We start from the raw sequence: 15,017 nt of genomic DNA on the forward strand, positions 1-15,017 counted from the left end.
GGGGGGGGAGAAGAGATCACTTGTTCCCTCAGGTTTTGAAGGACAAAAGGTTTTGGTTTAACACTGGGCTTTCCTTGAGCATTCCTGGGGTTTTAATGGCTTGGGCAACTTATATAGAGCTCAAAGATACTCGGCAAGAAGGAGAAACGCCGTACCTGGGAAGGGCGCCTCAGCGATGTTTCCAGCGCCAGGATGTCCCCTCAGCGCTCCCCGCTCCTTTTCCTCTGAATCCTTCAGCTGGGAGTGGCTCCCTCTCAACCACATCTCTCCCTTTCTCTTCCTTAGCTCGTGTGAGTCTCCCTGCCCGTTATCTCAGGTGTTTTAATCAGGGTTCGACCGTCGGGCCGGAGCTGTGCCGTTCCCGGAGCCGGGCCCGGGGGGGATGCTGAGCCGCAGGTGAGGCCCATCAGGTGCTGAGGGAGCTCCAGCTGTGCACGGGGCACAGAGAGAGGGGCCTGGCTGGACGTGTCTGCCAGGGAGGGGCAGGGACAGCAGTGGCTCTCCGCAGCTTTTTCCTCGGGGATTCTGGGGAGCCACGGATCCAGATGTGCCTCCCGAGGGACTGCTCTGCCGGAGTGGAGAGGGCACCCGGGGCAGGAGGCTCCGTGGATCCGCGTGTCTGGAGGTGTGGGATGGAGCTGGAGCCGGCTCTGTAAGTCCTTGTTCCCGGGGGTTACGGGTGTTTCTCCCAGAACTCAGTGAGTCACGGTCAGACCTTTGGTGTGGTGGTCGCTGCGGGGCATGCTGGAAACGGGGGAAGAAGTGGGATGTGTTTAAAAGGCCTTTGAATCATCCCAAGCCACCCACAGATTTAGAGGGACGCGTGTGGGGTCGTCGGGAAGGGGGGATGTGTGTGTACAAAGAGCCGTGGGATTGTGTTAAACACCCTCACAACTCATCAGAGCTGCACAAACATCCCTGTGCTCCATTTTCCCCCGGAATAAACCCGTGTGCTGCGATGCTGCTGTGCTCTGTGGTTGTGAACAGTTCAGTTTGAGTCTGAACGGTTTCAAAGAACAGTCCTGTGCTTCGGCAGCCTGAGCATGCCCTGCTAGAGGCTGAAAAGGAATTTATAGTGGAGTAAATAGTAAATATTTATAGATATAAAAACAACTTGGGCCTAATTCCAAAGCTGATATCAGGTGAAAAAAACCTTTTTAAAAAAAAAAAAAAAAGTTGGGCATGAATGAGGTTTCTGTAGTCCCATCCCTTGGGCTTGGGTGTCTCTGGACTCTGGTATTACCACTTTTTCCTTGCTGTGGCCGAGACATTTTGGGTTTGATGGTGCCCTGGAGAAGCACCAGCATGTGTTGCACCCAGAGGGTGTTGGATTGTACTGCTGCCAAAGAAAATAGAATAAATTATGAGGGCTTTGTGTGTCTGTGGCTTCGAGATAAATCCGTGGTCATAAGTAGTGCTTTGACTGATGGTGGTTTGATACGACCCGTGTTTGTGCAAGGCTGATGTTTGGATATCGATCCAGTACTGACACTGCGCCGGTCCATAAACGTTCTCCTGCTGCCTGGGAGTCCAGGGATGGGGAGGCGGTCCCTGAGCCTGCCGTGCTCACAGCTGCTTCTGTCCCGTGGTTTTCTGCGAGTGCTGCTGCTGGGGATGGTGGGAGTGCAAATAACTTTGGGTTTGCAGCTCCAGCCTGGCTCCCTGGTGCCACAGCAGCCTGGATGATCAGAGCCAGAACCAGCCTCCTGCCCCTGAGCCACCGAGCACAGTGGAATCACAGAGCGGCTTGGGTTGGAAGGGATTTAAAGATCATCTCATCCCACCCCCTTCCACACCTTCCACCAGCCCAGGCTGCTCCAAGCCCTGTCCAGCCTGGCCTGGGACACTTCCAGCTCTTGTTTTGCCCCTGAGTACGTTCCAAAGTAATAGATGTTCTAATAGTAATGTTTGCACTAAACAGAAGAGCAATAATTGGATTTCCTGTACAAATCACTGGCAGTAAATCCTATAATGCTGTTAGGACTTGTTAAAATAATACACTTAAAACTCTCCCCCGGCTGAAACCAAAGCTCACAAAGCAAATAATCCCCCTTCAAAGTGTGGTAATTTTGAAACACTTTTGTGGCTCTGTGTGTGTGTGTGTGCAGGAGGAGAGCTGCCTTTTCTGCTTGCTGTTTCAGGACAAACGAGTGAGAACAAGGCAGGAAAACTGGGAAAGGCAGGACGTGCACAGTCACCCTGCACAGGGCTGCGTGAACTCAGCGTGTGGGTGCACTGCCATCAGTCCAAAATCCTGCCTGATAAGGGAAGGCTGGCGGTGAAAGGGAAACATCCCCGGGGGTTGTGTGCAGGTGTAAAGAAAATGGGGTCAATGCCACCGCTCTGGTTTTTTTGGAGGGGGCAAATAGTGAACTATGCACACAAAGTTGAGGAGGCAGGAGAAGTGGTGTTGATCTCGGGATAGAACGGCACGGATAAGAGAAGTGGTACGAAATACCTGGCAAATTTAGGTGGAAGAGATGGGGGGAAACGAGGCTTGGAGGCATCTTACATTGATTGTTTTTTTTTTTAATATATAAATATGCATTTTAAAAAAATAAAAAGGCATTGTTGGGCATTGGACACTTTTCCTCTGCTGGGAGACCAGACAAGAAAATGAGATTTTTTTTTCCTAAGCAGCAGGTTGGCATTTGTAAGGCAGGCCTAACCACTAAGCTGAGTCGTTTGCCTCCTCTGGGCTTTGGCCACCCGGGGAGGCGAGAGCAAACAGTTTGGGGTGTTGTTTCCTTCCATGTGGCTTTTCCTTTTTTTCCACTCGTGCTTTTCATCAAAGACCATTTCATAACTCCTGTGCCAGCCTGGTCAGTGCAGGCCTAGGTGGAATGTTTCCCAATTCACTCTTAAAAGGGGAGTTGTGTGTTCAGGACTCATTGTACCTTTCCAATATATAATAACTTTCTTCTGAAAAGTGTTTCTGTAGCACACTGAATCTTAAGAGGTGCTTTTTATGTCGTGGTATTGCAGAAAAGCACTTGGGATATCCTGGTATTGTACAGCAAGTGCATCAAGTACAAAAGCTGATAAAACTGTGATAGGCTTTGGTGTCCCCACGGGGGCTTTGCATGTCCCTGGTTTATTAATTCATAGAGAAATGGAACCATAAATTGGGTTGGGTTGGAAGGAACATGAGAGACCACCCAGTCTCACCCCCTGCCATGGGCAGGGACACTTTTTACCAGCCCAGGCTGCTCCAACCTGGCCTTGGACACGCCCAGGGCTCCAGGGGCAGCCACAGCTTCTCTGGGCACCCTGTGCCAGGGCCTGCCCACCCTCCCAGGGAAGGATTCCTTCCCAGTATCCCATCTAACCCTGCCCTCCTTAAACTCCAGTTTTTGGTCCACCAGCCCCCAAGTGCTGAGAACCCAAATTAATGCTGGTCAAGAAACGTATTTCTTGCAGTCTCTCCCTAAGGCTTGTCCTTCTTCCCCCTCTGTTTTTCCTTTCCCCGGTGGTTTGTTGGGTGGTGTTGGGTTTGATCCTGGGTGGTCCTGAGCTGGGAGGGGCAGGGGTTGGTGTAGAGGTGAGTTGCTGGGTAGGAAACCTCACCGGAGCCTGGGGCAGGAGCAGGAGGGCTCCTTTCTCCTCCAGGAGGCTACAAAAAACTAGTTCAGGCTCAAATGACGAGGCTCGGCCCCTCTGCCTGCTCTAAATGTGCTTTCCCCAGGGGTTTGGGTTTGGAGCCAGGCACCAAAACACCGCTGGTGGAGTTCAGGGGGGCTGCCAAGCTGTCCCGAGCTCAGGTGGGTGGCTGGGCTGGTCCCCTGCACTGGGCCAAATCCGAACAGAACGGGGTCTGTGGGGCCAGGCTGGGGTGTTTATTTTTGGATGCGTGACCACCAACCACTGACAGAGTCAATATTTAACACCACAGAACGGAAAAATAGTAGCTTGAGCAGGCCTGTGTCACTTCAGCAGAGGTGCAAGGGGTGTCTTTTGGCCTTTGAAGCGTTTATTTCACTTTTATTAAGTTTTTCTCTTTTTTTGGGGGGTGTTGCAGTTTGCTTTGCTGCTGGAGATGAGCCCTGCCAGCTGACACCCTGCCCTGCAGAACGAGGTGTGGGAAATGTATTCATGTGGAAGGGAATGTTTCTAAACAAACCCTTCTCAGCCCCGGCCAAAATTAAACCTCTGGATGTTTCCAAGCCTGGCAAAGATGGTGTTTCTTTAAAATAAACAGCATCACTCCGGAGTCTGTTCCTACCACCCCCTCTGAGCGACAGGGATCGAGGTGGGTTCTGCTCCCAGCTCTCTTTAAATACAAAACGGCTGCAATTGCCAAGTGGGGCAAAGCTGTGGGGGCTTCAGAAGAGTTTTGGGGTCTGTGGGGTTTTTTTCTGCAGGTCTCTGAGGCTCGTGAATTCGGTGATGTCTAACGTGCAGGGCTGAATCCGTGAGCCCCCAAATGCACTTGTGAATTGAAAGCTTGGCTTCTCCCTTGCCACAAAGTGCCTTTTCAGCCCTATTTTTTCATCTGTGCCTGACAGCTCTTTATCTCCTGGGGATAAATGTTGGGCAGGAGCACCCAGCTGGAGTGTGAGGGGGGAGAGATGCAGGGGGAAAGCAAGGATAGAATTGTGGAGTGGTTTGGGTTGGAAGGGACCTTAAAGCTCATCCCATCCCACCCCCTGCCACGGGCAGGGACATCTTCCACCAGCCCAGGTGGCTCCAATCCCCGTCCAACCTGGCCTTCTCAGGCAACTCCAGCCTGGCTTTCTGCTGGAGCTGCTGGAAGAGAGATGTCCACCCTCTCTGGCAAACCTCCCCAGCAACACTCATGCAATGCACTGCTTTTATTTCCCCCCTACCTTTGAAAGCAGCCAAAGTTCTCACAAGACTTCTCGCAGCTGGAAATCGCTGACGAACTTTTTAGTGCCTGGCAACAACCCGCAGTTCTGAGAGAATACACAGCCCTGGGGGGACTGGTTAGAAATGTGTTTTAATTACCAAAAAAAAAAAAAAAAGTTCAGGTACCGTGTAATGTATGTGTGTAAATTATGAATGCTCTGAGCTCCTGCAAGGACAAGGGTACCTGGACCTCCCCTGGGGGGTGTGGGATCGGTGTGAACAGGTGGAATGGAACCCAGGCCCTCTCGAGAGCTTGGCCAGTCCCAGGGACCACTGCTGGAAGTGCCTCCTGCCCCTCCACGTTGATTCCCAACGGAATTACCTGCCAAAAACAGCTGGATCATCTAAGCAGCCCTGGGCTAGCCCATAAATTCTGGGTCAGCAGCCAGAAAAGTTCTCTCTAACTGTGAATCGTTTCCAGGGTGTCTCTGCTGCGGGGCAGGCACCAAACAGGGTCCTGTGCTGTGGCCCCTTGTTGCAATGAGCAGAACAACTTTATAGAGCGGCTGGGGCCAACTGCACTGATTTCATCCCACGGTGTGCCAGGATCTGCTGCTGCTCCAGGGGAGGTTTCTGGCAGAGCCAGGGCAGGAGCAGCAGCAGCAGGAGCCACTCTTCTGCTTTACTCATCAGTAAAAGACTCCAGCTCCCCCCACAACTTGCAAAACCCTGCCCTCGAGGACAGAGCTGGGTGGAAAACTCTGCTTTCTGGTTCAGCCAGCAAGTGAAAAAATGTGTACTTTTGGTCAATTGGAATGATTGTGTGTGGTTTATGTTTATTTTTATTCACCCTGTGGAATGGAGAAACTTGAAATTCCTTCTGGGGTGATTCAACTGCTGGGACTGTTTCAAGGTAGAATATTGCATTTTTTTGAGTATATTTTTTGAAAAGGGGTGAATCACTCGATAATTTATTTAATCAATACTGTCTGGTTATATTTCTCTGATTCTTCTGAACTTTTTTCCTCTTTGTCAAGAAGGTCTTCATGGCACGTTGTGGTAGCTTAATTTAATTCCTTTAAAATGGAATTTTTCTGTCTGTCAAGCAGGAAACCTTAGGGAGGTTTTTTTAAGGGGGTTGGGTTGTTGATTTCTAAGAAATTATTGCCACATCTAGAGATTTTACCGCTCTGGAATTGCCCCATCACCAGTCCAGGAGGAAACACAGACTGGCTTGTGGACCATCAGCTCTGAGCCCAAACCAGCTGTGAAGTCAGAGCTGGAGTGCTGCGGTTGCATCGTTTGTCGTGGTTTTGGTTGGGTTTTGTTGGTTGGTTGGTTGTTTTTATCTGGTCTGCATCACTGTCAGCCTTCACGGGTGGGAAATGTCACCCAAGTCCCCGTAAGAGTCAGGGGGAAGGTTGGGATTTACTTCTTCATGGCACACCCGGCAGCTTTTGAGGCCTTTTGCAGCACTGTGGAAGTTTAGCGTGTATTGTGTATATTTACTGTGACTTTGGATCGGTTTAATGTGTCTAAAAGTTAAATTGGTAAAGAAATCTCAATCCTGGAAGAATTCAGAGGAGTCCCTGGGATGAGGTTCCTTGTAATTCCTCAGAAATGCTCGATTGCCACATCTTAGACCTCTATTTTTTTATTTTATTTTTTTTCCCCCTGTAGCCTTTTTCCCTCTGGTCACTTTGGGCTGTGCTGAACTAACCTTCCTTGCAGAGGGAATTTATTTCCCTCTAGGTCTGGCTCTCCTTCTGTTCAACAAACCCTTTTTATTACTTTTTTCTGGGATCAACAAGTAATTATATTCCAGAAATAGCAGAGACTTTTTTTTTTTTTTTTTTTTAATGTGTAAGCAGGCTTACTCACTTTATACCAGACAAAACTTGTATGCTGTTGAATATGAAGTGTGTGTATGAAAATACACGTATTTACCTTGAGTTGCACAGGGTTTCTAAAAGCGGTCTTGCAGGAACGTCCTAAATAATAAAACAGGGAAAAATAGTCAAGGTATTTAGTAACTCTGCCTGTTGTTTATCAGCCCTGAAACTCTGTTTCAGTCCTCACCCCTGACTGAGTGCTGCATTTACCAGGCAGGAGCTGATTTCCTCAGGTTTGAGGCTTTTCTGGGGCAGAGAGATATATGAGGTGCTCAATGTCCTGCTGCTGGATGGAGGGGGGAAAGCTGGATTTCAGGTGCTCCTGTGGGTGGTGGAGCTCTGCCTACTCCAGAGCGTACCTTTAGATTTTGGGAAGGAATCCTTCCCTGGGAGGGTGGGCAGGCCCTGGCACAGGGTGCCCCCTGGAGCCCTGGGAGTGTCCCAGGCCAGGCTGGACGGGGCTTGGAGCAGCCTGGGCTGGTGGGAGGTGTCCCTGCCATGGTGGAACAAGAAGGGATTTCACAGTGGGGCTTTTTTAAGGTGGATGCAGAGTATGATAACCAAGTGGAGGCTCAACCTCATGCCTCAAACTGACACCTGATAGAACTTGTTGTGCTGTAGGGAAACACAGAGATTATTTGCAAGTGTCAGGAGCCCCGTTAGCCCAGGAAAAGCGTCTCCCAAAGGCCTGGGCACACCCGGCTCTGCCCCGGCAAGAGGCTGTTCTGCCTGGGGGTTCTCCCTTGGGAGGGGAGGAAAACCAGAGTTCTGAAACGGCACAGCCTGTCCCATCACCCGGGTGGGTTTTTTCCTTAATCTGTTCATAATCCCAGCTTTATCTGGGTGCAAACAGTGGCTCTGAAGAGCAGCTCCCCCGTCCTTGCCCGCTGTGCGGAGAGCAGTGTTGTCTCTCAGCTGCTGGACACGGCGGCTCTGGGAGCAGAGCGTGCTTATCTGCCTGTTCTCAGGCTCGGAGATGGGGAGCAGCTGAGGCATAAAATGCCCAGATGCAGAGCAAGTCAGCCAGAGGGAAAATATTAATTCCTATTTTTCCAAAGGCACCCGCTTTTGTTGGTTTTGCTCCCTGCACCGAGCTGGGTTACACAGATGGTCCCTCAGCGTTGGGTATCTCTGACTGAACCGGTGTTTTCATCTGTGACAGAAAGTGTAAGCCAGGCCACAAATACAGCTTTAGACTCCAGGTAAAAAGAATAAATTTTTAAAAACCCCAAACAAACCAAAAGACAGACAGGACTGCTTTTAAAACCAGCTTGCAAAAAATGTTTATCCTCTCATTACGTGCAAGATGCTCTTGAGCAGCATCAAGAGTTTATCATTTCTCTCTGTATATTTGCTGCATTAAAAAAAGAAAAACAGTTCCCTAATTGTAGCATGTCCCTGATCTATTTGAACCTTCATTAATCTGTTTGACCTGAAATACATCACAGATTTTACTGCCAGAGTCGGTGCTGGCTGAACTTTTGAGCTGCCCATTTCACGGTGCCTTTGCGAGTCTGGGGGGGGTTTGGTTATTTCTCCCCTCCCTCCTCCAAGACAGTTTGAACACGTGGCGAGCAGAACCTGGTGCCATGTCTCAGTCAAAAAGGGTTTAATCATGAAAACTCTGCTTCTAAGGAAGGTTTGGTGGAAAGCTGCGTTGGGGGAGTTTTCAGGCAGCCGAGGAGCGTCTTTGAATGGATTCTCTGGTCAGCAGCTTCCAAAAGCAGGAGGTGTGCAAGCTGAACGTACAACTGCTTGGGATTTTAAACTGGAGACCTATTTAGGAAGCAGAGAGAGACCTTAAGGGAAGTGAGGTAAAAATAGCTGCAAAACAAGGCAAAAGTGAAGAGGGGAGGAGGAACACTGATATTCAGTGTAGCCGTTTCTCATGGAGACTGAGGCGAACAGCCCTGCTGGGAAATTACGTTGTTATTATTGTTGTTTAAATGCCGTGGAAATCCAAACAAAGACTAGGAAGCTACAGGATGTTCTCTGAGGACGCAGGCTTTGCTGTAAGAAAATAAACAGTCGGGCTCAAACACCTGAATGTTGATATAAAGATGTAAAAGTTAAAAGGCTTTCAGGGACCAGCACGTGACAGGGATGTCCCAGGGCGCTGGCTGGTCTCGGAAAGTCAAATGTTCTCAGAGTGTCTGAAGTAGGTGAAGTTCACATGGTGTCCTAGAAAAGCAGGAGGGGAGCCAAGTAATGGAAGAATAATAACGAAACTAATGGAGTTAATGACCGTGTTGTCCAGGAGCTGGGCTGCAGCAGCAAAGAGAGGAATGGGGGTTGTTTCTGGAGTCCTAAAATATCCTCGATGGTGGTTGAAGAGCATCCCAGAGCTGTGGGGGATCCCCATCCTTGGGGTCAGGCTGGGACCCCCACCCCAGTGCCATCGCTTGGCCACGGGGGAGATGCCACCCCAGGGCAGCTGGGTGGGTTTTCCCTCCAGGAAAGCAGCTCTGGGTGGGTTTTCAAAGTCAGAACAGCCCTCCAAGTGCAAGAGTCACTTGTGGGAAAATTATACCCCGAGTTCAAGGCTGCGATGGGAGGTCCCGGCTTTCCCTGCGGCCGTGGCTGGAAATCTGTACACAGATCCCATAGAGTGCTCCTGGCTCGGGACCAGCTCCCACTGAGCAGTGCTGCTGCTGAATGTGCAGCAGGGGAGGGTCATTCACCAAGCGCTTTGTCACCCGCTTGATTTTTGTGGCAGCTCGGGTGAGTTCCTTCTTGCCCTTGGTGCTCGTTCCGCTCTAAGGCGAGAGCTGGGGGAGGAAAAGGCCTGGATCTCCAGCTAGGCTGCTCCAAATCCCACCCCCGGCCACAGCTTTGGGATCAAAAATAACCCCCCCGAGGAAGGAGCGGCCTTTTGTGGGCATCTGCCCAAGATAACCCTCGGTCGCCGCGCGCCGGTTTTATTTTGGCCGGGGGAAGCTTTTTAGGTCCGTCCCGGATGAGACGCTGAGCATTTCAGGGCGGCATTTCTGCCCTCAAATGGCCAGTTCGGTGGCTGGCTGGATTTGTGGGGGGCCAGGCGGCTGTCACAGCTGTGCTGAGCTGCTGGAGGTGACACCCCGTGACACCGGGGCCGTGGGGCAGGACGGGGGGCAGAGGGGACGGTGGTGCTCAGCTCCATCTCCGAGCAGGTGAGACGCTCTGGAGGATCAGTCTTCTTGGGAGCTGGAGGGATTGTTATTAGCATCGATTTTCCAACCGCCTAAGATGTTTAATTGTATATTTTCAAGTATATATCTCTATATAATAACAGATGCAATGAAATTACATGTGATCGTAAGAAATAGGCGTGTAGTAGTTCAGAAAAGCCTTTGCCTAAATTTGTAATAAGAGCAAAAGCCTTTGCTCGAATTTATAACGAGACCAAGTGGTGGAAGATGCTAAAGAAGGAAGTTATTATGAGGCAATTGTCTGTTTAAAAGGTGAGGGAGGGACACGAGTCTGGCAGAAAAGTGACTTCTTTTTTTTTTTTTTTTTAAATCGAGTTATGACAAAAGCCTCAATTTTTCTGCACGTTCAACACTTTGCAAGAATCACCACGTGCTGAGTGGGAGGGAGGATAGAGCCTTAAGAACCACAAATGCAGAGAGGGAAATTCTTCTGGGATAGTATAGAGGAGGGGGGGGGGAGGAAAAACCCCAACCCCAGGAGGAATTCAGGCGGAGATGTTCAGAGCATCTAAATTTGGATGCTGGGTGTTCGTAGCCCCAACAAGTCTCACTTGTGAAGTTTTGTTTGGGGGGTTTTTTGGTGTGGGTTTTTTTTTTTTTTTCCCTTCCCAATATTCAAAAGAAAAGTGCTCCCTGCAGCCTGTGGTGGGTTGCAGTGGGATGGGGAAGGAGAGGGAAAAGGGGCAGCCCGTGGAGTCTGCACTGGTGGAATTGCCTGCAAAGGACACAGTTGATATTATTTATTTATATGAAACATGCCAAAGCCCACGTGCAGTCTGGGGGATTGGACTGGATAAAACTAGAATGAAATCCCAGCTATTCTGGGAGTTCCTGGGGGAGGGGGGGGTGTTTATTCCCACCAGCCTCGGGTGCTGTCGAGCAGTTGTGAGGAGAGCTCGGCACCAAGGACACGTACGTGATGGTAGCGTGGTGTCCAAAGAAATATTTTTAGCTTCCCGGGTTTTTCCTTGAGGAGAACGACATCCTGCTTGTCACATTCTGATCAGGATTTTAATTGGTATTCATATGAGAAGGAATGGAAGCTGTGGGACCACATACAGAGCAGTGTGGGGAGGGACTGGGTTTTTAATATAAATACCTCTTTTTACAACCCCCTGTGCAAAGAAAGCCGTGTTTGGATGCTCCTCTGTTCCCATGTAGGCAGTAACTCCATGTGAGAAGGCTCGTAGCTGTTGGTAAATTGGACACCGAGGAGGCGACACAGTTTATTAAACTGTGCAGTGAAATAGGGACCAAAACTTGAGAAGGAGAGAAAGAAGGAGAGGAGGACCAAAACTCGGAGAAGGAAACAGCACAAAATTAATCCTTCCTCCTTGTAATCCTAAAACGCCCTCCCTAACAGATGAGATCCTGGGAGAAAAAGGATGAAAGAGGAAAAACCTGGGGTTCAGTCAGCACTGGGCCCGGTGCTGCCCTGCCCTTGGCATCGCAGTTGTTCCCAAGGGCTGCCTTACCCAGGGAAGCTGAACGGGGCTGGCAGATGCTGTGATGGTGGGACTGATGGCCAGTGAGGGCCACCACATCTTCCCCTGAAGAGACTTTCTAGGCAGGCACACGTGAAATACCTGCTGCCCTTTGATGATGGGGCTTTTTTAAGCACTGCCCTTGTTAATGCTGCCCCTCTGGAAACACACGAGTGTAAGGCAGCTGCACCCCTTAGGAAGCTGCCACGAGCTTTAGGAGATGTTAGGAGACCCTGGGGGGGAAAAAAAATACGTTTGGACTTCGGCCACTATTTGAATAAGTCGTAAATACTGGGGTTTTTAGGGTATTTTTTGAACAGGGAGGGGATTAGTGACTCCATACAGCCCCTCCAAATCGCACAGGGCTGTGACCTTGAGTCCACTCTGCTGCTGCAGGGGCTCTTTGCTTGCAAAAGTGGGTTTAAAGGAGAAATGGTGGAGGGTGTAGAGGTGGAATAAAAGCCTGGGTATTGATTTGATAAAAATCCAGCATCACCTTTGATACTCTGTTAAAGTTACACTAAAGGAGAGCTGGCACAGCTTCCAGAGGGATAATTACAGCCCCAGTCTGAGTAATGTCTGCGTGCTTTGGGCTTGCAAAGTGATCTGCCTTTATTAGAAGGAGCTTGAATGAGAAATGAAGGCGCTGATCCTTCCTGGGTTCGATAGCTGGCATATTTTACATATCTGCCTGCTGTAAAACTGCTCTCTGTAGTGCTTCATGGCAGCAAAGCTGCAGGGAGCCAGGAAAACAAGCTGTGGCAGTGCTGGCCAAAGCCGAGGGGGTTGTTATTTCCAGCAGCGTGCTGCGTTCTGCCTCCTCTGTACAGGGGGATTGTGGCTGGGGATGGTCACCCAGAGCTGGGAATGGAGGGACCTAGCCCTTCGGGATGTCCTGGGACCAGCACACCTGGCACAGCCTCGCCCCTTCCCACAGGTGGGATCACAGCCTGTCCCTGGATAGGCCTGAACCCCTCAGGCTGGAAAGCTGAGATTTAAAAACACCTTCATAAAAGGCACAAAGAATGAGGGGGTTGTCAAAACTCTTTCCCGGCTCCGGTTGCAGCCCAGGCAGCTCCTACAAATTTCCACACCCCCCCCTTACTGCTGGAATTGCCCCTTCCTTAAAAGCAGAGTGTCAATGCCAGGGGGTATCTATGGAAAATGGGACTATCCAGAATCAGTAGGATTGGCACTGCTGTTGTTTTCTTCAGCTGGTGAATTTGCAGGAGAGGTGGGCAGGGACACAACCTTCCCCCTGCACCCCAGGAAGAAGATGGAGCAACACCAACTCCTCTCCTTACTGCTGTGCTGCTCCAAACCCTCTGGCCCTGCAGGGTTTCCAGTTAGGAGCCGCCTCACTCCTGGCCTGGTTTCTCACATGGATGGCATGTCTGGAGGACTTAAGAGCGTTTAAGCCAATTAAGACGTCTGGCCCTGCTCAGCCCTTCAATTCTTCTTGCTCTTGCTCCATTGCAGGCTGGTTTATCTCTGTCCTTTTACAGCGATGCTCATCTTAAGATAAAGCCAAGGCTGGCTGAGGCCAAATGCAGACACTGCACCAGGAGCGCTGCTGGAGTGGCTGATGGATGCAGGGGGTGGCTTTGGCTCCCTGTAGGGTCAGAGGGGAGCTGTGACCACAGGCTTCGGGAGCCGCTCCCTCCGGGGGTGACTCCGACTGGAGCCTCCCCAGAGCTGACCTGGGAGCTGCAGCAGCTGCTGGTTGTGGGGCTGGTGACGCTCCTGGGTGACTCGCTGGGGCTGTCAGGGAGCTCTGGCTGCAGTTCCCTGTCTGTCCTCGCCGCCCCCAACATTTTAGACATCTGGTGCTGCCACCTTGGCCACGCTGGGCTGATCCCCAAGGGGGAGAGACCCCCCCGGGGTGTCTGATGTGGTTGCTGTGAGGGACCCTCCACAGCCACAGCTTTCCCACCGAGCTCTTTGCTGTGGGCAAAGCCATCCATCCCGTGGGGACACGGGGTGCAGGATGGGCCCCACCTTCCCCCCCGGCACTCCAGTCACAGGCGAGCACCGTGAGACAGCTGACATCTCTCACCGAGATTTTATTGCTAATTATTTTAGTTGTTAGTGATTTTTAGTTGTTTTTATTCATTTATAATTAATTAATTTTTAAAATAAAGATTAAATGCCTTAAGATTAAGGGGGCTGTGGGGCCAATAAGGCCCGTGAGGTTAATGGGGCCGATGTAACCTAAGGTTTTGTCTTTTGCATGGGCACCTCCTCGTGGGTGACACCGCCCGGGAGTTTCTGGGGCCAAGGAGCTCTCTGGCTGCTCCAGGGCGGCTCGGGAAGGGTCGGGCTGTCAGGAAATCTCGGCCCTGTCACTACCCGATGCACGAGATGGCGCTCTCTGCCTTCCAATAAAGCAAAATGCAATTATCATTAAGGGTTTTTTTTAATTATCCTCCCCCTTTTCTCTCCCTTCCCCCAGCACTGCCTGGCCCCTTGGCCACAGGGATGCTCCAGGTCTGAGGATGGCGCCCAGGAACAGCTCTGAGCCCGGGGGTTCCCAATCTGGAGGCACAGGTACGAGTGTTCAAGAACACCCCACCACCCCCATGTCCTTAAAGGAGGGAGAGGCTGCTAATCGATTTTTCCACCTCAATTTAATACTCCATTTGCACAGCCCTGTCCTCCAGCTCGGAGGCTTTGCCCTGCCCTCGCCCTGCCCTAACAAACCGGGCGGTCTGTCCCTGAAGCTGTCGCTCCCCAGGCTGGGATGTGGACCCTGAGGGGTTCCTGGGCTCCCTGGTGGGTGCCCAAGGCCTCGCTGTGGGGGCTGGGCCAGCCCACCCCTTTCCCCTGCGCTGAGGGGCTCCTGAAATCCCTCTGTGGAAGCAAGAGTGGTTTGGGAGGGAAATGTGATAGGGGAGCTGATGGTGCCCTTTGCCAGCCAGCATTAAAAATTGATGTGCACGATGGGCTCTTCCAAATGAGTCCAGGAAGGGTGAGTTCCTGCCTCCTCGGGGACGCTGGCCAGCACTCCAGCTGCACCCCCTCAGCCAGCACCCCCCCCGGGACCAGGTGCCCCCTGATGTCCCTGTGCCTGGTGATGGGGTGCAGACTGTCCCTGTATGCTGGGGTGAGGGATTCCTGGTGCCTGGGAAGCTGGGTGTCCCGCAGGATGAGCAGGGTTGGCTGGCATGTGCTGGGAGGTGACCTGGAGGGCAGGGGTGGGCAGGGAGCAAGGAAACCTGGTGGGAAGTGATGTGGAGTCCTGGATGGGGAGGGATGCGGGTGCTCAGGAGGGATGGGATGTGGGGAAGGATGCTGGGGGGGATGTGGGTGCCCCGTCAAGGTCAGAGGTGGGGTACTGCAGGAATTAGGGATACTCAGGAGGGACAGGGATGCCAAGTAGGGGAGTGCTGAGGGTAACGCTGGAGCACGGTATGCGAGGTGAGGAGAGGGGCAGGATGCTGAGCTCCCGAGGGAATGGGATGGGATGCTGAGCTCCCGAGGGAATGGGATGGGATGCTGAGCTCCCGAGGGAATGGGATGGGATGCTGAGCTCCCGGGAGATCGGGATGGGATGCTGAGCTCCCAGGAGTGCGGGATAGGATGCTGAGCTCCTGGGAGATCGGGATGGGATGCTGAGCTCCCAGGAGGGGCGGGATGGGATGCTGAGC

The sequence above is a fragment of the Empidonax traillii genome, unplaced genomic scaffold (genome assembly GCF_003031625.1).
Source record: "Empidonax traillii isolate 1590-97213 ecotype Southwest subspecies unplaced genomic scaffold, ASM303162v1 scaffold620:size424980, whole genome shotgun sequence".
Taxonomy (NCBI): Eukaryota; Metazoa; Chordata; class Aves; order Passeriformes; family Tyrannidae; genus Empidonax; species Empidonax traillii.